Source organism: Hemicordylus capensis, chromosome 5, assembly GCF_027244095.1.
Source record: "Hemicordylus capensis ecotype Gifberg chromosome 5, rHemCap1.1.pri, whole genome shotgun sequence".
Lineage (NCBI taxonomy): Eukaryota > Metazoa > Chordata > Lepidosauria > Squamata > Cordylidae > Hemicordylus > Hemicordylus capensis.
The window spans coordinates 93,232,761-93,255,267 of NC_069661.1; the positions used below are offsets into that span (position 1 = coordinate 93,232,761).

The 22,507-nt window shown below is 44.0% G+C and overlaps 1 long non-coding RNA gene across 2 annotated transcripts in view; it reads right to left on the bottom strand.

Moving 5' to 3' along the window:
• The window catches only part of LOC128328527 (uncharacterized), a 74,072-nt gene extending 54,736 nt beyond the window's left edge, over window positions 1–19,336 (bottom strand). Inside the window, exon 1 of one of the 2 annotated variants that reach the window (XR_008309273.1) lies at window positions 19,253–19,336. This is a non-coding gene — a long non-coding RNA (uncharacterized LOC128328527). Of the gene's footprint in view, window positions 1–4,033; window positions 4,245–19,252 lie in introns of those variants that run through there. The other variant, XR_008309270.1, reaches the window with a different exon arrangement.
• Window positions 19,337–22,507: the final 3,171 nt, after the last annotated feature.

A 22,507-nucleotide genomic window follows, 5' to 3' on the forward strand; every position in this document is an offset into this window, starting at 1 on the left:
CAGTGGTATACATGGCAGTGGACAGAGTCCTGCACATGCATTTTTCCTGTAAATCATCCCAGTGTGGAGAGGAGAGGAAAACTGTTCTTCAGGTGCATCAAAAACATAAAGCATCAGGTGTTCATGTTTCTTTCAGTCCAGGGGTGGGGGAGGACAAGGATGTAGGGAGTGCACCTGGAACAGTTAAAATTCCACATTCTAAGCACGGCTTTGCTGTCAACAAGCTGCACTGAAAACCGCTGGCAGCGCATGCCACATTCCCTCTGGTGGCCATTCCAAATGGACAACTGTTACTGCTGCCTTCTCTGCTCCAAGCTGAAGAAAGAGCCTTCCCATCTCTTACAACTTTTAAAAAGGCAGTCAAGACACATCTATTCACCCCAGCTTTTAATTAGATCCTCTTTTAATATTTGGTGAATTCTAATAGTTTTAATGTTGTTTTAAGTTTGAAATTGTTGTAATATTTTAACCTTTTTTACTTGTTTTTATTGTTTTGTTGTAAAGCACCCAGAGACTTGCGTTTTGGGCAATATACAAATATGTTAGATAAATAAATAAGTGACAGAGACTTCTTCTGGAGAGTTAAACCGATGAACCAAGAAAGTTTCAAATGTTTATGACTGGGTGTTTTGGGGTTTTTTTAAGTTTGCTTTTAAAAATAAAATAAAATATATGCCTCTAAGTTACCCAAAGTGCAAGTCAAGGACCATGGAAATCCATGGGGTTGCTTCTTCATTGTCTGTTTAGGCCTATGAAATCTGCTCTATGCCATAATTTTAAAAGAGTCATGGAACATAAGGAAGTGCTCATCACACACAACAGTTAGGTCAAGATCCATAAAGATACTTGAATCCAAAAGGGCTTGAGGTGCCCCGGAAATTTCATCTAAAGCAAAATTCAAAGTGAATTTCTAAGTTCCTTCTCAGGTGAAACATCAGAACGATGTTGAGGAAAGCAAAAAGTGTTTTGATAAGACTGGTAACATTTCTCAGGGAGGCCTCTGCAAAACCCCGATTGCCACTGGACTCAGCCTAAAGCAAAATTAAAGTGAATATGGAGGTTGCTCTTCAGGCAAACCGTCTAAAGGATCTAAAGCAAAGTGAAAAGGTCTAGGGAGATGTTAGCTTCCATTCTTTCCCATAACTCAGATTATACCTAGTTCAATTTATACTTTTCTTTATTAAAAAGCATATTATTATTATTTCTTGTTTACACAGTCAGACAGGTGTTATTGACTGGTTTGTTTTATCCAGACATCGAGTCCTTCCCAAGGACCTGGGATGGCTGAATTTTATTGTCAATTGTTATAGATATCATTGCAGAATATAGGCTGTTCCCAGTAAAGCTGCTTTTTGTAATTGGCTGATGGTGATTTCTGTGACCCCTATGGTGTTGAGGTGCTCTTCAAGGTCTTTTGGAACTGCACCCAGGGCGCCAATTACCACAGGGATTATTTGGGTCTTTTTCTGCCACAGCCTTTCAATTTCAATTTGTAGATCTTTGAATTTGGCGATTTTTTCTATTTCTTTTTCTTCTATTCTGCTATCCCCTGGTATTGCTATGTCGATTATTTTGACTTGTTTTTCTTTCTTCTCGAATACAGTTACATCTGGTGTATTGAGTGGCAGATGTTTGTCTGTTTGTAGTCGGAAGTCCCATAATATTTTTACATCTTCATTTTCTTCAACTTTTTCAATTTTATGGTCCCACCAATGTTTGGCTACAGGTAGCTTGTATTTTTTGCAGATGTTCCAGTCAGTGTATCATCCCTGCTACCTTGTCATGCCTTTGTTTGTAGTCAGTCTGTGCGATCTTTTTACAACAGCTGATTAGGTGGTCCACTGTTTCATCTGCTTTTTTACAAAGGCGGCACTTGCTGTTTATTGTGGATTTTTTGACTTTTGCTCTTATTGCATTTGTTCTTAGTGCCTGTTCTTGCGCAGCCAGTATTAAACCCTCTGTTTCTTTCTTCAAGTAACCATTCTTAAGCCATTGCCAGGTCTTTGTGATGTCTGATTTTCCACTTATATTATGCAAATATTGATATTATTATTATTAAAAATATTATTTTTTATTATTATTATTATTATTATTATTATTATTATTATTATTATTTACATTTATATCCCATTCTTCCTCCAAGGAGCCCAGAGTGGTGTACTACATACTTGAAGTTCTCTTTCACAACAACCCTGTGAAGTAGGGGTGTGCATGGTCCAGAGGGCCCCCGGTCCAGCATGGGGGGACTGTTTCTTTAAGCGGGGTGGTGGTGGTAGTACTTACCCCCCCCCACCGCCGCTCTTCCCCCTCCAGCGCTCGTCCTTTGTAAAATCTTCTTGGGGCGGCAGAGTTCTTCCCTGCCGCCCCTGCCCTCGTCATTGTTTGTAAAGGCTTTAACGAGACAAGCGCTAGTGGCGTGCATGTGCCCTCCTCGGCGCGGACGCTCGTCTCTGACGCTGCCACACGCACGCCGTGACGTATGCGGCACGCGCACGGCAGCGTCAGAGACGAGCGCGCGCACCGAGGAGTGCCGCCAATGCTTGTCTCGTTAAAGCCTTTACGAACAACGACGGGGGCAGGGGTGGCAGGGAAGAACTCTGCCACCCCAAGAAGATTTTACAAAGGACGAGCACCGGAGGGGGAAGAGCGGGGGGGGGGGTAAGTACTACCACCACCCCCGCTTAAAGAAACAGTCCCCCCCCCGGTCTGGCAGTCTTTTCTATTGTGCCGGACCAAAACCGTGCACACTCCTACTGTGAAGTAGGTTAGGCTGAGAGAGAAGTGACTGGCCCAGAGTCACCCAACTAGTTTCATGGCTGAATGGGGATTTGAACTCGGGTCTCCCCAGTCCCCATAACTCCATGGGTCTCCCAATACTCCATATTGGCCACATTCACACATAACACAAAACCGCTGTTAAATGGGGCAGAAGTTTGAAATCATGAACATCCGAATGTGTGAAACTGTAGTTTCATGGCAAAAGCAATCTGAGGTTTGCCTCACCAAACTCCCATTTGAACCTTCGGTTTGTAGTGAGTTTTGCCATGGTAACCTGAGGTTTTTCGGCGGCCGCGTTATGTCCAAATGAGGATGGAGCCATAACCATGGTTTCATTCAGTTCCTGGAACCATAATCATAGAGACTGCGGCGCAGACCCAGCCATGACTGCACTCACTCCATCCCTGCTGCTTTCTCACTGGCTGCCTCTCAGAGCACTTGCCCTGCCCCCTGTCTATGATGCAACAAAGCAGTTACCCAGCAACAGGGATGCCACCAAATCCCACCTTACCCAGCTTGCTTCAAAGACTGTCAAATAGCAAAGTCACATGAGGCATGCCCTCTTCCTATTCTGTCCCTTGCTGCCCTCTCCTGGCAATCAGAAGAGAAAGGCGGTGGGATGGCAAGTCAGGCACTATAGCTTTGCTATTTTAAAATGAAGTGACAACGATGTATGTTCACAAGTCATGCACTTGAGCTGGCAACATCAGTAGGGCAACACCATTGGAGTGCTGGGATGGCAAGATATGGCAGGGCGGTGAGACTTGTGGTCGGGTTTAAGAGGCAGATCCACCCAGGAATTCTTGAATGGCACAGATCTATTTTTTATACAGTGATGTTGGGGATGGGAGGCATAGCCCCTTCCCCTTGGGGGGAGCATATGCGGTCCCTAGGCTTACTCATGTGAAGGGCTGGGCATCTGGATCACCACTGCCTCCAGTGAAAGGAGCGATTCAACATATACTTATTTATTTATCATTTCTCTGTGTAAACAGACCTGACCCATTTTTGGAAGGGCAGTATAGAAACTGAATAAATAAAATAAATAAGGTGGGTCCCTGTCCCCAAAGGACTCACAATGCAGGGGCATAACAAGGGGAGCAGGCAGGGCACGTGCCGTAGGCGCCAGCTGCAGGGGGGTGAAAAAATGCCTGCCATGCCCCGTCCCCCCCACCCCCAACCTCCACAGTTTTTTTAAAAAAAATTTTAACACCCCCCCCCAATTCAATCCCCACGGGCGCCCACTACTGCTCACCACTGCCACCGTGGCTGGCCCGCTTGCACTCTGCCCTCACTCGCGCAGGTGCAACTCACGGGCGGGTGGCGACGGTAGGCGGGCACTCTCCCGTTGGCTGCAGCGTGAACGGAACTCCAGAGAGCATGTGCGGTGCTGAACCACCACCATTCGGGCTACTGGAAGCTTCCGCAGGGCCCAGCGAGCACTTGCTGTTTCTTTTCAGGCAGCGTTTGCTGTTTGCTGCCTGAAATGAGACTGAAGAGCTTGCTTGGGCTCTAAGGAGCTCAAGGCCACGCCCCTTTGCATGCGGCCACGCCCCCTTTGTGACATCACAAACAAAGTGGCCGTGGCCTCGAGCTCCTTAAAGCCCAAGCAAGCTCTTCGGTCTCATTTCAGGCAGCAAATAACAAACGCTGCCTGAAAAGAAACAGCAAGTGCTCACTGGGGAAGCTCCCAGTAGCAGGGTGTGGGGGGGGGGGGCGCCGTGCATGCTCTCTGAGTTTGGACTGGCACTGCAGCCAGTGGGAGAGCACCCACCCGCGGGCGCCCAAATGCACTAGTCACGCCAGGGAGACTATGCAGCTGCTGGGGGTGTTCGCGTTACTCAATCGTACTGCCTCACTCTGTCTGGATTTCCTTTGGTTAATGGGAGCAATAGTGTTGAAGCACTTCCAGAATTAAAATCAACAACCACTAAAACGCGAGCCCTATGGATTCTCTTTGGTGTTGGGCTGGGAGGAGGCGGACGCCCGATGAGGCTGGATTGCGCTGACCGGGAGGCGCTGAAGGCAAGGTTGTTGTGTTGAATTGTCTTCCTCCTCTCACTTCCACTTCTTTCTAACAAAATCATCCCTTTCAGCCCTTTACTCAGAAGTAAGTCTAGCGAGTTGGACGAGGAAGGTAATTGTGGGCACAGTGGCAGCCTAAATTTTGCAAAACACAGATGTGAAGGAAGACCTATCTTTTTTTAAAAAAAGGTTTCTAAAAATTGGAAGTGGGGGAGGGACAGGCAGAGGACGGCACTGAGGTTTTTATGTTTGCTTTGTGACATTGCTTGCTTGTTTCCTCCCCACCGCTGCCTGCTGCTTCGTGTTTGGCTGTCACCCATTCTGCCCCCTCAAGCCCCTTGTTGCCTGTCCGCCCCCTTAAGCTTAACCCTTTGGCTCCCGAAAAGCTGAATACTGTGTATGTCATAATGTATGTGTGTGTGTAGGGGGATGATGCTTAACTTTCAGGGAGGGTGTGCCAAAGGCCTTTAGGTCCAGGCTCCAAAATTACCTAGGTGCACCACTGGGTGTGGCCAAAGCCTTTCTTGGATCTTTGGACACTGGTGGGGACCTGTACTATGACCAAATTGTCTGGATTTGTTGCCTTTGGGAGTGTTCAGTGTTGGCTCTGCCCGGCAAGGCCCCTCCATCCCACACCTGAAAGTATCTCTGCTGCAATCCTCTTTCCGGTGACCTACAGCCCACTTCCAGACAGTCACTAGCTAGCTTTCTCTGGTGTTTCCCCTTATCTTCATCTTTCTTCACTCTCTCTCTTTTTAATTAATAATGATATGCAGTATACATGCTTATGAGTTATGAGTATTTGCACAAGCCTGCAGACCCACTACTAGCCGTAACATCTGTGGTGTGGGTTTGTTTTTGTTGGGGGTGGGTGGGTGGGGGGTTACCGCTGGATTCTTCCCTGAGCACATGTGCCTTGTATTCCTCTCCTTTGAAAAAAATGAAATGCTATAGAATATTCATTCATTCATTCATTCAATTTCTATACCATCCTTCCACCAGGGGCGTAACGATAGGGGGGGCAGGGGGGGCACGTGCCCCAGGCGCCACTTGGGAGGGGGCGCCAAAAAGTGCCCCTGCCAGTCCCCTGCTTTTGGCAAAAAAAATTTTTGTGTGATTTTTTTTTTTTTTGGTCATTACGGAGATCTCCGGTGGGCGGGAGCTCCCATTGGCTGCTGGAGAACACATGACCACCATGCTGGTTGTCTCAGTTCCTCCCTCCCTGCTTGCTGCACGCAGGAGGAGTGGAGTGGAGTAGCTTGTGAGAGCTGCTGCTGCTGGGGTCGTTCCTTGACTCTGCCTGCCTGCCGTTTGCCCACCACACTGCCCTCTGGCTGCATTTTATTCTTCTGTTCTGCATTAACAAAGTAAGTTTCATTGCTCAAATCTCTCTCTCTCCCCTGTGTGTGTTGTGTGTGAGAGAATGCCCATACTCCCTTGCATAACATCCTCCTTTTAGCTCTTCTGTGCTTTGCATAGCAGGCTTCACCCCCCACCCCCACTCCTAAACCGAGGGTAGCTGCCTGCAAGTGGAGGCAGTGGCGCTCTCCTGGCTTGCATTGTGTGAGTTTCTGGCTTGCATTGTGTTTCTGGCTTGCAATGTGTTTCTGGCTTGCAGTTTCTGGCTTGCATTGTGTGAGTCCCGGTGGGATTGCAAAAGGAAACTCACGCAATGCAAGCCAGGAGAGCGACTTGTGGCTTCACTTGCATTGCCCGAGTTTCCTTTTGCAATCCCACCTCTGCAAAAGGAAACTCATGCAATGCAAGTGGAGCCACAAGTCACTCTCCTGGCTTGCATGCATGAGTTTCCTTTTGCAGAGGTGGGATTGCAAAAGGAAACTAGTAGTACTAGTACACAAGATCTTTGCAGCTCTGCTAGTAATTACAACTTCTGGATCATCCCTTAGCATGGGGTGTGGGGTGGCAATTTAATTTGGAACTCATTAATATAATTTTTGAATAAAGTTCAGTCTGTCTGGATTAATACTAGGTTTATTCTTTATAGCAGATTTTTATTAGCAACATACAGTCTACAACATTTTCAGCCTTGTTCATTTGGTGCATATTGTAGATGTTCTGTCTCCAAAACATAAGTACAGCATCTATATTTTTGAAGGGGGGGAAATCCCATTTAATACAGTGTGAACAAATTGGTCCAAAAAGTAGCAATGGGAAGTTTTTCTTTCTGCCCCTGTAGCTTTAATAAGATAGAGTGCACAAATATCACTTGATTAACAGCTGCGATATTAATTTCCCTTTTTGGTTGCTTGACTCACAGCGAGAATCATGTCAAGGCAGTGGAGAACCAATTAAATTGATTTTAATCTTTGTTAGGGAAGATAACATGCCTTTTTCTCTCCTTGTTTAAATAATTAAAGTTTCAGTAGGTATTATTTCTGGCTTTAAAGAAATTGGTATCTTAATGTAATGGAATTCTTCTAATTACATACTTAATAGTTTTTAAAAAGTTAATCACGGTTTTTCATTCAATGTGTATTTTGTTTTACATATTAAACTTATATTTTCCTTTGAGAGAGTTTTAAAAATAAGAGGCAATTGGGAAGGCTTTTTTAAAACAAAGAAAAATCTCACCCCTACTTATTCATGATCTTTTTGATTTGCCTGTGTAATTTCAAGCAAGTCAGATGTAATTGCAAATAACATGCAGAAGATCCCAGGTTCAATCCCTACCTCCAGGTAGGGCTGGGAGAAACTCCTGCCTGAAACCTTGGAGAGCTGCTGCCAGTCAGTGTGGGCAATAGTGAGCTAGGTGGACCAATATCTGACTCTGTAGACAGCTTCCTAGGTAATCAAACCATAACTTGCCCTTACGTTCAATCCAATTGGATGCATTCACATTCACAGCTTACATCCAATAAACTGCTGAGTAAGCCCTCCAAACTAGGATCACACAGTGTGGTTTGCAATTCTGGTATATGAAGGGCCCAAACCTCAGTTTTGCTGTTCAGGTGCATAGGCAAACGGTGATTTAATTAAACCAGGAGGTTATTTATTAAGACTGTGTATGAGAGGGAAGCAGAAAGAGCAGGAGATCATGGCTCAAATAATGGTGGCTGAATGTGGCCATTGAGTTTCCCAGGAATACAACCAACGTAAAGTGTGCTACAAATAGACATTATTATAGAATTAATAAACATAGAATATCTATGATAGACTAGAATATATGTCTATTATAATTTAAGTCTCTATTATAATATAAGCATAAATCTTGAATAGACTAGAATATCTATGATGGAAAAGACTAGAATACCTGTCTTGTCTTTTCCATTTTGGGACACAAAACCTATTACTATGTTTAAAAGCATTTATTTTCTGGCCATGAGGACTGCAAACTTAGGCTGTTAGTATGCAAGACATTTCTTTAAAATATATATTTCTAAAGAGCCTTGTAGCCTCATGTTTCCTTTTTCCTGTCCCAGTATACTTGCACGGATGCAGCCCACAACCCACATTTGACTATGACTGTGACACATTTCCATATTTCCGGGGGCAGCCGGGGGGAAGGAGAGTGGGGGGGGGGCGCAATTTCAGTGCTTGCCCCGGGCGCCGTTTTCCCTAGTTACGCCTCTGCCTTCCACAAATGGTTCAGGGCGGTTATCTGAAAGATGGGTGTCAGATGTTTTGATGAGGGCGGAGCAATTTCAGTGCTTGCCCTAAGTGTTATTTTCCCTAGATACGCCAAAAAGAAACACAAGATAGACACCAGCAACAGTCACTGGAGGTACTGTGCTGGGGGTGGATAGGGGCGGTTACTCTCCCCCTGCTAAATAAAAGAGAATCACCACATTAAAAGGTGCCCCTTTGCCAAGTTAGCAGGGTTCTAATGATGATGTGACCATTGATATGACCATTGTCATATATAATGATGATGGATTTTGTTCCTGTGTGGACTGCTCATTCATGAGAGTGTAAGGCCATGAGGATACCCCTTCACAACTCATTAGAAGAACCATCTGTGGGGACAAGGGTGTTGGGCAGAATCACTAATAATGTGTGATGATATCCCTTCTCCCACCAACTGCTCTCTCCTGAGATTGTCAGGCCATGGAGACATGCATGGAGGCTACATGGCAGATGGTGCCCAGCCAGGTTGCTCTACACAAGCAAGCTGCAGGGATGGGTATCCAAGCATCAGCTCTCCCTGTCTTGGCAACTCCCACGAGAAACTGTCAAAGCATGCCCTCTGCCAGCTTGTCTACCCATTTGAACATGTTCATCTTTCTTTTTGCCCTAAACGGTGACCCCAGTCTCCTCGGGTTGCTGGAAATCGGGGCTTCCCTCTGCCATGCTTCCCAACAGTGGCAGATCTGCATATGCCGCAACGCTCGTCCGAACTCGCAAAATTTGAATGAGAGTACAGATCTGTCCCCAGTCCTGGTGTTTCTCCAGTCTGCACACCCACCAATGCTCAGACACATGGAGTGTCAAATTCTCCACTGGATGCGTCAAATGCTTCCTTGAAGAGGAAGGGGTCACTGTGCAAATGTTCTATCATTAACCAGAAAGAATGGGGGCACTATACAAGTGGGTCCCCCCTTTTTTGGATGGCTCAACTCATGAGCACATGGTCCGACAGAAGACCAAAGGTTTTTGAGCCTAAGGTCCTCCCTGGTAGACTGGCCCTCTCATGAGAGGGCTAATCCCAAAGCAGCAAGCCACCAAGAGGCAGGAGTGTGGTTTGGTCTCCATGGACTGCTTTGCCGGGGTGAGCCATCACAAGAGCATCCTTGGTCACAGAGGGCCAGACCCCAGGATCCTTTGCCATCCCTTATCTACATATCCCCTCCTAGGGAGTCATCATGTTCCCTTCCCTTTCCTGAGTAACAGAAAAATAGTGACCCTGAGCATCCTCTCACTGCCAGAAATTGTGCTCGTGCAAGGCCATTTCAGGCAACTTTAGCCCTCAACCTACCCCTTGCAGATCTTTCTCTCTCATTTTTTGTGCTTCCCAACCTGTTTTGTTTTTTTAAAAAACAAAAAAAAAAACCCACCTCCAGTGAAGTTTGTTTCTTGTCTAGTGCTGTTTGCATTTTGCTAGGCTTTGGGGAGTTATGAGCATATATGACATTAGTCTGTCTGGAGCAGGGAGAGTCCAGGACCAGGAGTCATTTAGTGGTAGAAGTAGTTCACTGCACCATGTTTTTCACGTGCGCACTTGTGCCTACATAGAAACCTCCTCCATCACTCCAGGTTGACCAAGCCGTTGTTGCTAGGGGAACTGGCCCTTGGTCCCTTTACAGCTGGGCACCAAGGCAAGTGCAGCCTTAATGGTACCACTGTAAGCCCAGCACAGAGTGAAATAGGGCAACAACCAGTTTGTGTTTGTTCAATAGCTTCTTTACATGTTTCTGTAATTTACATTACTTTAATTTGCATTGTTTCTCTTCCTATGCTGTGAGCTGAAAAATCAGACCCAGCTATACCGTATTTCCCACACCTGGAAGGCTGCCAGCTCTCCCTGCCACAAAAAAATAACCTACCTCCATTATGCACCATCCACAGATGTCCAGGCAATCAAAGTGACTTTAACCCCTGCTTCAGCATCAGAAAATAGTGCTGTCTTTTTTTGTTTTTTGTTTTAAAACTCTTAGCTTGGAAGCCCAGTATAACTGATACTGCATTTTCCACACAGCTTTCCCTAGTCCTGCTTGTGGGCATGAATGTTTAAGTATCATCTTATGTATCAATGAAACACAGATAAGGTAGCAGCAATAAACTCAGAGTAAAAATATTTGGATAACAGGAGTCGGTGGCCTTCAGGCTAGTGGAGTCTTTTTTTTTTTTTTTTTAGAACTCCCAAGATTCATCAGAGTCTTATAGATTCACAAGAGTCTTATACTTACAACACAGGAGGGTATATCCAGGATCTCTTCACAATTAAGATATAAACAATCTGTGCTAACTGATCCTTAAAAACATCATTTGATCAATGAGATCTGGTCCAGTGTTCTGTCTCTCAGATTGGCCATGAAGATTATTATTATTATTATTATTTCTTGTTTACACAGTCAGACAGGTGTTATTGACTGGTTTGTTTTATCCAGACATCGAGTCCTTCCCAAGGACCTGGGATGCCAGAATTTTATTGTCAATGGTTATAGATATCGTCGCAGAATATAGGCTGTTCCCAGTAAAGCTGCTTTTTGCAATTGGCTGATGGTGATTTCTGTGGCCCCTATAGTGTTGAGGTGCTCTTCAAGGTCTTTTGGAACTGCACCCAGGGCGCCAATTACCACAGGGATTATTTTGGTCTTCTTCTGCCACAGCCTTTCAATTTCAATTTGTAGATCTTTGTATTTGGTGATTTTTTCTATTTCTTTTTCTTCTATTCTGCTACCCCCTGGTATTGCTATGTCGATTATTTTGACTTGTTTTTCTTTCTTCTCGACTACAGTGATATCTGGTGTATTGTGTGGCAGATGTTTGTCTGTTTGTAGTCGGAAGTCCCATAATATTTTTACATCTTCATTTTCTTCAACTTTTTCAATTTTATGGTCCCACCAATTCTTGGCTACAGGTAGCTTGTATTATTATTATTATTATTATTATTATTATTACATTTATATCCCACTCTTTCTCCAAGGAGCCCAGAGCGGTGTACTACATACTTGAGTTTCTCTTTCACAACAACCCTGTGAAGTAGGTCAGGCTGTGAGAGAAGTGACTGGCCCAGGGTCACCCAGCTAGTTTCATGGCTGAATGGAGATTTGAACTCGGGTCTCCTTGGTCCTAGTCCAGAACTCTAACCACTACACCACGCTGGCTCTCATATACCACGCTGGCTCTCAGATACCTTTGGGAAGCCCACAAACGAGGCATGATGGTAAAAGCCATCCCATGTTGTTTGTCCATAGTGCCTAGTCATCAGAGCTATACTGCTTTTGAACTTTGCGTTGGTTTATAATAGCTAATAACCACTGGTAGACTTTTCCTCCTTGAATTAGTTTGATCCTTTTGTTTTGGAAGCCCTCACAAAGCTAGAGTACACATTCCATTTGCCCACAAGTATCTCCTGCTTCCTACCTCTTAAATGGAAAGGGGTGTGGAGGTGGAAGCCACTTGTCCACTGCTCTGTCCAGGCAACCAAACTCCTCATTTTACAGCCAAAGCAAAGTAAAATGCTAAACCCCTGCTAACTGAGCAAAGATGCACCTTTTAAAAGTGATGATTCTTTTATATTTAGCAGAGGGAGAGCAAATGGCCCTATCCAACCCCAGCACAACATCCCTCCAGTGGCGGTTGCTGGTGTCTACCTTAAGTTTCTTTGTAGATTTTGAACCCTTTGGGGTCAGGGGTCCATCTTATTTATGTATTATTTATTTTTCCATGTAAACTGCTTTGAGAACTTTGGTTGAAGAGCAGTATATAAATAGTAGTAGTAATAGTAGTAGTAGTAGTAAAATCAGGACACAATAGGAGCACAACCCCCTACAGCACGAGGCAGTAGTGGCTGTTAGAGTGGAGGAGCAAGCTACATATGGTATGCTATGCTATGCTAGGTGGTCCACCAGAAATGGGTCATTGATCAGCTGGACTGTAATCTACCTTCTGACAACACTAGGTGGCCCATCAGAAAATGGACAATGGCCAACTGGACAGTAATTTACCTTCTACCAACACCTTGCATATGAGTAAAAGAAAACAGTTTCATGGCTGCAAGCTAATAACCCATTAGGATCTCAGCTCTCTTCTCCCCTCCCCAGTCTTCTTCATGACAGAAGAAGCCTGTTCACAGAAGAGAGGTTTCAGGCCCATAGCTCTTTGCCATTTCCCCCTCCATTAATTTTCTGCATGGAGGAAGTGGTGCTATGTGGCAGCATGTGATCCTAAGTCAGAAAGAGACTGCATTACACTCCATCCCTGGTGCTGGCCCCATTCTCATTAAGGTTGCCCAGAGAAGAATCACAGGCAGCCCAATTCTCTCTCTCCAGCCTCTGCCAGAATACCATCAGTTTTTCCAAGGCTTGCCCATATATGGACAGGGTTTGTAGCACAAATGTGAACAGCCAGAGAAGGGGAAACTGAAGCCATAACACAGTATTCTTACAATAAGCACATTTGCTTAAGCCTCTGTGCTTGACTCATGTGGTAGTTTGACATACAACCACCTTCCACTCAAGGTCCCAAAATTGTATTTGCCCCCAAGATGCCCAGATAAATGAAGCTGTGCTGTCAATATCTTTATGGGGAAATAAAAATAACAGCAGCCTAATTATGAAAGAAAATGAAATGGAATCTTGTTTCCATCTGCAGGTGATTGTTTCCACCTAAGCAATTGTGAACACTCAGGCTCCAAATTAATTCCCATCTGGAGATAACCTTATTTGCAATAGAAGCAATATGCTTCTTAAAAGAGCAATCTGGAATCAGTCAGCAGTCTCAAGTATTATTTTAAAGCTATGCTAAAATATAACCTTCTTATTAGAAACAAGCAGAACCGGAAGTTTCTTTTCATTGGCATTACACATATGTAAATGCTAGGTGCTTAATGGCCAATAAGGGCCAATTAAAAGGTAATATGGATATAATAGACATATAAGAAACCTTGGTAGCACAACAAAAGTCAGTGGGACACCATCACCCTTATAGGAAAGGCAGAGCAGGTTGTGAAGGTCATGATGTGCTATCTTTCTAAGGAGAAAAACACCTAAGACAAAACTTCTAAATAGGACAATCCACACCACTGAATCAACATTCCAGGCATTTGGGACATATTGTTAACCATCAAAAATATGGTGATCTTGGCATGCCAGACAACTAGAAGATCAGACAAGCAGCAAGGGCTATAAAAAAACTTGTGTGAGTTCAATTATCATTGGACTGACTGCCCCAAATGTAAGAGAATACAAATACAGACACATCAAATACAAATCTGCAAGGAGGCATCTGAAGACATGGAATGCCAAAACATACAACTTGGGGACCCTACATCTCCCTGGTGTGTCCATTGTGCAGAGAAAGCTGTTTTATGCCGAGTCAGATCACTGGTCCATCTAGACCAGTATTGTTTTTTCTGGCTGGTACTAGCATAGGCATAACTATAGGGGGGCAGGGGGGCATGTTCCCCGGGCACCACTTGGCAGGGGGCACCAAAAAGTGCCCCCGCCGATTTGCCGGGAAATTTTTTATTTATTTTTTTATTTTTGCAGAGCAGTCCCCCTCCCCCGGTCCCGGCGCCCCCTCCATTGGCATTGCTCATCCAGCACTGGGCGCCACGATGTCTTCGTAGTCCAAGTCTCTGACTCTCACTCCCCAGCGTGCCCCGCCGCCCTGCCACCAGTCGCGCATGCGTCGAGAGGAGGACACGCACCAGAGCAAACTTCCTGAACAACTCCCTCTTCTGAACAACTTCCTGAATGCCCGAACCAGTTCCCCTTTTTGCTCATTCAAGTCCTTCCTCCCCTATAATCTAACCACGTTTTAACTGAAAAGGTTCAGGGAGGGGGAGATGGGGGGATGTAGAACCTTGGGCTCCACATCCCCCCATCTCTCCCTTCCTGGACTTTTTCACTATGTAATGCAAGCTAATTTAATTATATGTCATCATCAAAATGGATTAGCTGTTTCAGCCCATCAGGAAAGTCTAAACCTCCACTGATTTAATTAACCAGACTGAAAATCAGATGAACAGAGAATGTTTTAATGAAAGGTGGTATATAAATTTAACAATAAGTAAAACTATCATTAGGAACAATTAGTGATTACTTAAACATTGGTGCTGCCAAGCAATTTGTAAATAAAACTTGAAGCCCTTTGAAAATAAGCTGGAATTAATTGTAGGTTGGGCAGGGGGTGAAAGTATATATTTCTAAACATTTATTGTTAAATTTATATACCACCTTTCATTAAAAACAACCCCAAAGTGGTTTGGTTTTAGTCATGGATTTTAATTTTAATTGCTCTTTTTGTCAATGTGATGAAGATTAGTTAAATCTGAGTGGTCTTAGGCAACCAATGTTGGATCTGAAATGCCATTTCATTTTTTATTGTCATAAATACTCTCCAACCAATTTAAATAGCAAAGGTGTATATTATCACTTTATTCAATTGCAGGGAATCTCAAAAAAGCAGGATTTGCAACTAAGGCAGTGCATATCTTCTCTAAAATGGCCCTTTTATAGTTTTTCTAACTTTGAAATCGTAACATAAAACAAAGCATAAATGCATAAATGCTTCCCCCTCCATTGAAACCTTTTCTGGTGTAAATAGCGCGCGGTTTTGGAAAAGGGGAGTCTTTCTTTAACAGCGGGAGAATAAGGAGTCTTTAGCACTATCACCCTAGTCCCTCGAATTACTCTGGAGTCCTTGGTTTTCGTTTTGTTAAAATACAGTCACTCACAAGGGAAAGTCAGGAACAGAACCAGGGCGTGAGGGAGGGGCATCATAATCATAATAATCATCATTGCATCATAATTCTGATGTTTGAGATACAAGCCAACTTCACAGGGTTATTGTGAGGAAAAACCTAAGTATAATGTAGTATGTATCATCATTGCATCATAATTCTGATGTTTGAGATACAAGCCAACTTCACAGGGTTGTTGTGAGGAAAAACCTAAGTATGTAGTGCATTTAGAAATTTTTGGTAATTTTTGTAATTTTTTTAAATTTTTAAAATAAAAGTTTTCTGAAACATGTGTGTCAGTCAGATGTATGTTGGGGGGGGTGGCGGGGGGGATGCGGTGGGGGGGGCGCAATTTCAGTGCTTGCCCCGGGCGCCGTTTTCCCTAGTTACGCCTCTGGGTACTAGCCTGCTTCACATAATTGTAACTTGAAGAATATTCAAAAACTGCAGCTAGAGGCCTATTGTGCAGGCACAGCAGCCTCTAAAATGGCTGCTGTGCTGAGGGGGAAGTCCCAAAACCATAAACAAGGGAGGCTGGGGGGGGGGGAAACCTCCATGGACACCACCACCTCAGGCAACTCCCCCAGAGGACGTATGTGTTTTTTTAAAAATAAATAAATAAACAACTTGCAAACCCTCGGGGGGGGGGTTAGTCCAGGGTCGGGTTGAACAGGGGTGGTTCGATTCAACCCTGAACCTGTTTGTACATCCCTATTTGGGCCAAGGATATCTGAAGGACCGCCTGCTCTCACCATCTCTGGTGGTTTCTGTCCACTTGACAAGATCATTTGAGGAGGCTCTGCTTGGGGTGAGCATGCGGGACAGAGTCTTCTCAGCTGGTCTTGTGGTAGCAAGCATGACTTGTCCCTATAGCTAAGCAGGGTCTGCCCTGGTTGCATCTGAATGGGAGACTTGATGTGTGAGCACTGCAAGATATTCCCCTCAGGGGATGAAGCCGCTCTGGGAAGAGCAGAAGGTTCCAAGTTCCCTCCCTGGTTTCTCCAAGATAGGGCTGAGAGATATTCCTGCCTGCAACCTTGGAGAAGTCACTGCCAGTCTGTGAAGATAATACGGAGCTAGATAGACCAATGGTCTGACTCAGTATATGGCAGTTTCCTATGTTCCTATGTTCCTGTGTCATTGCCCCCAGGCTTTGGAATGCTCTCCCAGCTGGCATCTGCTCCCCAGCCTCCATCACAGTTTTTAGAAAACAAATAAAAATGTGTCTCTTCACCCAGGCTTTTATATGAGAGTACTGTATTTACTGTAGCTGCTTTGTGTTTTTTGTGTTGCTGTTTTATATAGGTTCTTAAACATTTAAATAGAGATATATTATTTTTATGTTTATATTTAATATCTGTACTTTTTGTATTTTAATTGTGCATCATTTTAGTTATATGGTAAACTGCTATGAGAAAAGGAGTTCCAGACTGGCTCCGTGCACATCCCTAATGCTAATGTCAGCAACCCACATTAAACCTAGATTTGAATGACTGTGTGGACCAGGCCATTAGCTCTTCAGCGTCTTGGGTAAGACACCCTATCCCAGGCTTTGAAACCCAAGATTTGTCAACTGCAATTGCTGGGGATTGGACCTGGAAGCATCTGCATGTAAAGTGGGTGTCCTCCCATAAAGCTACATTCCCTCTTCCTCCCATCTACTTCTAAGTTACACAACTGCCACACCAAATTTTTAGCCACCCCCTGTATGAACAAATGTGAAGATAATTTATAGATCAGTATCCAAAATATCAAAAGCCATTCTTTACAAATGTCAATGTCCCCTTGATGGAAAAGGCCAAAAGGGCATTAGTTGTTGACTTGTCTGTCATGTAGGCTGGTACCAAAATTTTCCCCAAGTGAGATTTGGAGAGGAATTTCAGGGTCCATCCCAAGGAGAAACACTAGAGAATTATCTCAGATGGTTTCTCCACACCACTATGTTCACCACAAAAGATGTTTGCAAAACAAAATCTTTCAGATGGGCTCTAACCGATTCTAGCAGAGAAGACAAGCTACACACGAGGGGAACAAAATCTTAGGGTCACCAATCAATGGCATGAAAAATACTATTTCAAACCCAGATATAGTCAGTGGACCCTATCAGCAAAATACACCGAACCTTCCCAAAGAAAAATGACATATATGGGAATGTACTTAAAGTGGCACAGTGGGGAAATGCTTGACTAACAAGAAGATGGTTGCCAGTTCAAATCCCCACTGGTACTATATTGGGCAGCAGCGATATAGGAAGATGCTGAAAGGCATCATCTCATACTGTGAAGGAGGAGGCAATGGTAAACCCCTCATGTATTCTACCAAAGAAAACCACAGGAATCTATGGGCGCCAGGGATTGAAATTGACTTGACAGTATACTTTACCTTACCTCAGATGTAGAGCATCTGCTTTGCATGCAGTAGGTCCCAAGTTCAATCTCTGGCATCTCCAGGTTGGGTTGGGATTCTGGGAAATCCTGCTGCCTGAAACATTGGAGAGCTGCTGCCAGTGCATGTAGACAATACTGAGCTAGATGGACCAAGAGTCTGACTCGGTATTGTTGGGATATGCAACAGCTGCAGCCTAACTTACTGTGTATAATTTGCATGTAATCGGCTATGAAGCCAGAGGGGGCACTGTAGCTTCCCCAGTAATGGTTGGGCTAGCTAGGAGTTTCTATTCTCCTTCCTGTTCCTGTGTGTGAGAAAGCAAGTAGAGATACTGACCTCTAAGCGTTTGTCTCACAAGTAAAGTGGTCTCAAACCTTTCACTGGTGTTTGTTCTGAAAACCACGTGGACAGTTCACATTCTGCAACAGGTATAAGGCAGCTTCCTATGTAATGTGCAAGCTGTCCTGTATTTTTGCTAGTCTCAATTGCCTCATCTATATCACACTTTGGGACTGGATCATGTTTGTGTTCATAAACGGAGGGCAACAACCCCAAGTGAAGATTTACATTTTAAAATGCACCATTGTAGATTGCAGACAGAGCGTTCACATCACGCAGCGTAACCTCCCGACACATTACTTTGACAGATTAAAACACATCAGTCGCCACATACTGAGTAATCAAGTAATGAAGTCAAGTGCTGCAAATCCATGCAGCAACCCAATTTCTTTCTCTTGGAGTTTTGAAAGTCTCTATTCCATGGCTATGCTATCAAGTTGGCTCAGCTTAGAAGTACTTCCAGGCAACAGAGAGCCATCTTCCACAATGCCAAGGAGAGGCATCCTTAATGTTAGCATCCCAAGTATTGTCCTGACTGACAGCATTGAATGTTCCCTTGCTTCTGCTAAGCAACATCATAAGGAGATTTACCTTATGATAAAGTTAATTTCTTTCCCCCACCATCTTTGTACTCTCAGCTCAAGCAGCTTCTTTAGAAAACTGGGTTATGCATGAGACCATTTCCAATTGCTCAATTGGAGATGCTTATTTAAAGTAGTCTGCATTGCAAAGGTGGCTTCTTGCCAAATCCTACAGTTCCAGTAGGCCAGCTGAGCTGCCTCCTGAGTGGCTCAGCTGGTGGTGTTTGTACTTCTGTGCATAGCAGCATGGCTGTTGACTGGAGCTTTAAACCATTAGCGGTACACATTTAAAATCTTTCTTCAAACCACTTCCCTGGGCAGCAATGTGTATCCAATCTCTTTTTTTTTTAATTGTACAACATGTCCTCAGAACTCTTCAGCAAATATTTTCTCAATCAAGTACTTTGGGAGGATATATCCGGAATTACAGCATCAAGACAGTATTTGTATTTAATTAGCCAAATATCAGATAAAGAGGTAAAGTTTCTTGTTAAATTCATGCAGTTGCTTTCAGCCTCTCTGGAATTCTCTGAAATGTTGTTCAATGTGATCTCCATTGTCATCCCATTAACGTTCTGAAGCCTTTAAAAATTACTGTGCGGGAGATTTTCCTCTCCCCTCTGCAAGTTACCAAAGGCCAATAAGCGGAGAAATATTTCTGAAATGGCAATCTGTAGTGGGACTACATATTATAATGCAGAAGTTAATCTGGGACTGCCACCAAAAGAAGGAGCACCATGTTGTGTATCCCCCACTTTAATATTGTTCCACTTACCCTGTATCCTCGGGGTGCTCAAACTTGGGTCCCCAGATGTTGCTGGATTACAACAATGGCCTATGTGACTGGGGATGGTGGAAGTTGTAGTCCAACAACATCTGGGGGCCCAAGTTTGAGAACCCCTGCTGTATTATGACATCATTACAATATAAGCATCTATGCCTGGCAGCCAAGGATGTAAAGTGACAGCCGAGAAATGAACAATGAACAACAGGATAGAAAAGAAATTGAACTACGTATTTCAGAGGGTGGAAAGAACTTGATATAGTTGCACTCACAGACGCACAATATAAGCAATATTTGCGGGGCAGGGGGATTTACAAATTTCTGAGACATAATTAATTTTAATGCCAAATAAATTAAATATCTTTCAAGGATTTTATGAGGTCCAAATAGTTCTAGAGTCATAGCCAAGTCTTACTATGATTTTCTGACTGTAAAAGGAATATATAATTTCCCCTTCATTTACAGCTTTGTACCTGTAAACCCTTTATGTAACATGGCATGGTCAGTTCATAAGAGAACTGTAGCAAAGGCATAGCCAATATTGTTCCAATTAGAGTTGACACTAAATTAGGTGTAAAGAGAAATGTTGAGCCTCATTTGGAGATTTCTGCTCAGACAACATTTTGAGAGAAGGAAAGAGCTTCAATAAAGCTAATGGAATTTATAGGGGGGTGGAGTGGGTCTGCACATCCCTAAAGAAACCATTAATAGACTGGACCAGCACTGGGTGTCCTGTTGGGAGGCTGAGGCTAGTGGAGAAACTCTCCTTGAAGTAGGTAAAAGCTGATAAGAACTGTGAGACTAGAATTATTACAACATTTCCCCTAAAGTGAGAAGCACCCAAGGAAATTTTAAGGGAAAGGGGGAAAGTTTCAATAAGACTAGAGAAAATTCCTCAGGGGGTGGTGGGTTTCTGCACTCCAGTTGTTCAGAAAATTGTCAAAGACACATTATAGGCACATTTAAAATAATTCCAAACAGACCACATTAACAAAGGAGACATACTAAGGATCTCTCTCTCTCTCTCTCTCTCTCTCTCTCTCATCTTCACCCACACCAGCAATCACAGTTATTTTTTGCTGCCTTCCTCTTACAGAAGGTGGGATGGTAGAGTAAAGCCCTTCATACATGCCAGCACCCTGGTTCTTCTTTTGTCTGGACTTTAAATATGTATCCCTTTGTAATTAAGCTGCACCATTTGACTTGCAGCCCCATCTGTCTGGAGATGGTACAATTGTTCAGGTAATTAGAACAATAATACAAAGATGACAAATATTATATACTGCTTTTGAACAAAAGCCCCCAAAGTGGTTTACATAGATATAAAAAAGAAAGATGGCTCCCTGCCCCCAAAGGGCTCACAATCTAAAAAGGAAACATAAAATAGACACCACCACCAGCCACTTGATGGATGCTGTGCTGGGGATGGATAGGGCCATTAGAACAGTCACAAGCCCTTGGCACTCCTGCATCTCAGTTTCTAGGAAGGCATTCCTTTAATATTTCAATCTATGTGCTTTGGGTTGTGCTGGTAGTTCTACTTTATTTCAATCAGCTTTTATTATCTCCAAGCTATGACTTGGGAAGAACAAACATGTTTATATTTGCATAAACTTCCCACTCCACTTCCCCCATTGGGCTCCTAAGTGAAATCTGAAAAGCATTCAAGCTGCCAACATTTCACTGCAGTCAGACATGTTCTTTGGCGTTAACCTGAACTCCTACAAAGTTGCAACTCCTCAGGACCCAGCTGAAACTTTGGTCACAAATATATACAGGTCATGTGAAAGACAGCACAAAAGCCCATATCCTGCATTGACTTGGCAGGGAGCCTGCTTTATGAATGAAGTTCAGTGCATAAGAAGAATGGAGGAACATCCTAATGAAGGACAGTGTTTGGGCAACATAAGAAACATATTATGTTGCTGGGGTTGATAGAGATGGGGGCAGACTTTGAATAAAGGATGTCCAGAATACTAATGTAGGGTATGGGGCTGTAGTTTAATGCTGGAACTTCTGCTTTGCATGCAGAAGGTTTCAGGTTCAATCCCTGGCATCTCTAGATAGGGCTGGGAAAGACTCCTGCCTGAATAGGGATGTGCAATTTGATTCACCCTTGAATCAAACTGGGTCGAATCAGGGATGATTCGATGATTCTACCCCAAATAAAATCACCCAGAAAACAAAGAGTCAGATTCAGGGTAAAATAGAATCACCACCGATCCAACCCAAATCAATTCAGGTGGTTCAGGGACCATTTTGAGGCCCATTTTACTGGGAAAACCGGCCTCAAAATGATGCTTTTTTCCAGAGAGAGCTGGATTACCAATTGGGATCAGCCAGTAGACCATCCCTCCAAGGCAGACTGACACACTAAATCCAGAACAGAGGGTTGGTCTACCCAACTATCTACCCAACTAGACCAGTTCTCCCTGCAAAACCAGGAGATGATTGTTTGGATGTTTGTTCCAGTGGGGATCCTGTAGAGCAGGGATTCTCAGTGTTGGTTCCCCAGATGTTGTTGGACTTCAGCTCCCATAATCCCCCAGCCCCAGTGGCCTTTAGTTGGGGATTATGGGAGTTGAAGTACAAGAACATCTGGGGTCCCAACGTTGAGAATCCCTGCTGTAGAGAGTGTGGGGGGTGGAGTCAGAAAGGAAAAGGGAGGGGAAGGAGAAGGAGAAAATGGAGTTGTTGCTGAATAAAACTTTAGTTAAATCTACATAAGCTTTCTTTATTTATATAAGGGGAGCAGCTATAAAACTCCCTCTCTCTCTCCCTCTCCCCCTCCCCCCTCTCTCCTCCCTCCCTCTCTCCCCTTTTCTTTTACTGTCAGTGCACCTACAACATTGCAACAGTGGTGGCTGACATGACATGCATCACACCAAGAATGGTGCAAACCACACTGGGGCTGTGGCAGACCTGTAAGGGAGCCCTAATACTGTTGAAAATGTGTGGTTGTGCAAGCCATCCCCACTGTGGCTAATGCAGATAACTGCTCATTTTCAACAGCTTCAGGGATGCCCTCTGACTCTACAGCAGCCCGGGTGCAATTTGCCCAGTCACCAGTACACTGTGTATCATGTTGGCCTCTGTCTCTAGTGTTCCCGAGTTCTAGGCTGTTGCAGTGCTCTGTATTTGCCCTGCTGGGGGGAGGAAATGGGGAAGAGAGAGATTGTCACTGCACCTGCCCTGCTAAATAAGATCAACAAATTAATATTACTGTCACAGCATTATATGTAGATA